Below are 1390 nucleotides of genomic sequence, written 5' to 3' on the forward strand. Positions count from 1 at the left end.
TTTTTTTTTTTTTTTTTTTTTTTTTAGAAGGCTCTCAACTTCCACTTTAATATGAATATATGATAATTTTAATTTTTCCCCTAAGAGTTATATTCTGTTTACACCAATAGTCAATTGGTTTATATTTTCAGTTAAATACCATGTAAGCTTGTCACATGTATTTGTCTGTCTAACAAAATAATGTGACATGATGTGACATCTTAAGAACATGAACGGGAACCTAACTTTTATTAAGACAATGAAGGGTCAAAGTAAAAAAATGAAACAGATATATTAACCAAGTAGACTAATAACTTAAGCGAGCACCGACAAAATTGAGTAATTATAATATCACATAAGCTTATCACGTATATTTGTTTGTCTAATAAAATGACGTGACATGATATCTTAAGAACATGAACTGAATCTAACTTTTATTAAGACAGGGAATGGTCAAAGTAAAATTTGAAAAAGATATATTAACCAAGTATACTAATAACTTAAGTGAACGCCAATCAAATTGATAAATTCTAATATCACATAAAAAGTTACAATTTTTACCATAATTATCTTACATAATAAATTGTAATTGACTACTTGTTACTTTTAAACTATCACCCATTTTTTTTCACTACTTCTAGTTTGTCACCTGAAGAATTACGGTCCTACTATTTTTGTTGAAAAAAGTTTCTTAGTTGTGGCGTAGGTGGCTACTATTTGCATTGAAATTAACCTTTAAATGTTGAACTGGCCCAACAATCTCTGTCGCTTGGTTTATTCATGGTTAGTACTAACATTTACTGGAGAAATAATTAAGATTTCCAGCAGCCAGGCACGTGTACACAGTAGAAGAAATATTCTAGATGCAAACCCTGCCACGCCCATGCCATCATTCAGGGGCTGATCAGTTCAGTTCCGTAAAAGCCCTCAGCACCGTCTGATCTAAATCTATGCATACAAGATGGATGATATTAATAGTCAAAGTACGTTACAGAAGTGAAAATGGCTGGCAACGCATGTCTCTACCAATCCTAAAGTGTTTTTTTTTTTTTTACAACTGTTAAATAAGTGTCTCTTGTCGTAACTCCCAAAGCAGAATCTTTCCTCATCCAGCAGTCAACTCCATTCATTCACAAAACAAAACCCCAGTTGAAAAATAAAGAAAAAGTGCACTTTTTTGTAATTTCAACTTGGTTTCTCAATTCGTCGACTCTTCAATCCTCAATTCTTCGTCTCACCACCGCCGATGGCCCCACACACTCCACACGAAAACAACACTGTGATCACTGATCACCGACCGTCACGTCACACTCCTTTCCCTCCTTTGATTTTAGGGTAATTTAATTAGGCATTTTGACAGTCTAAATATTGGCTAAAAAATTAACTTTTTTTAATTATTAATTTATTTTTG

The sequence above is a fragment of the Quercus suber genome, unplaced genomic scaffold (genome assembly GCF_002906115.3).
Source record: "Quercus suber isolate HL8 unplaced genomic scaffold, Cork oak 2.0 scaffold_721, whole genome shotgun sequence".
Lineage (NCBI taxonomy): Eukaryota > Viridiplantae > Streptophyta > Magnoliopsida > Fagales > Fagaceae > Quercus > Quercus suber.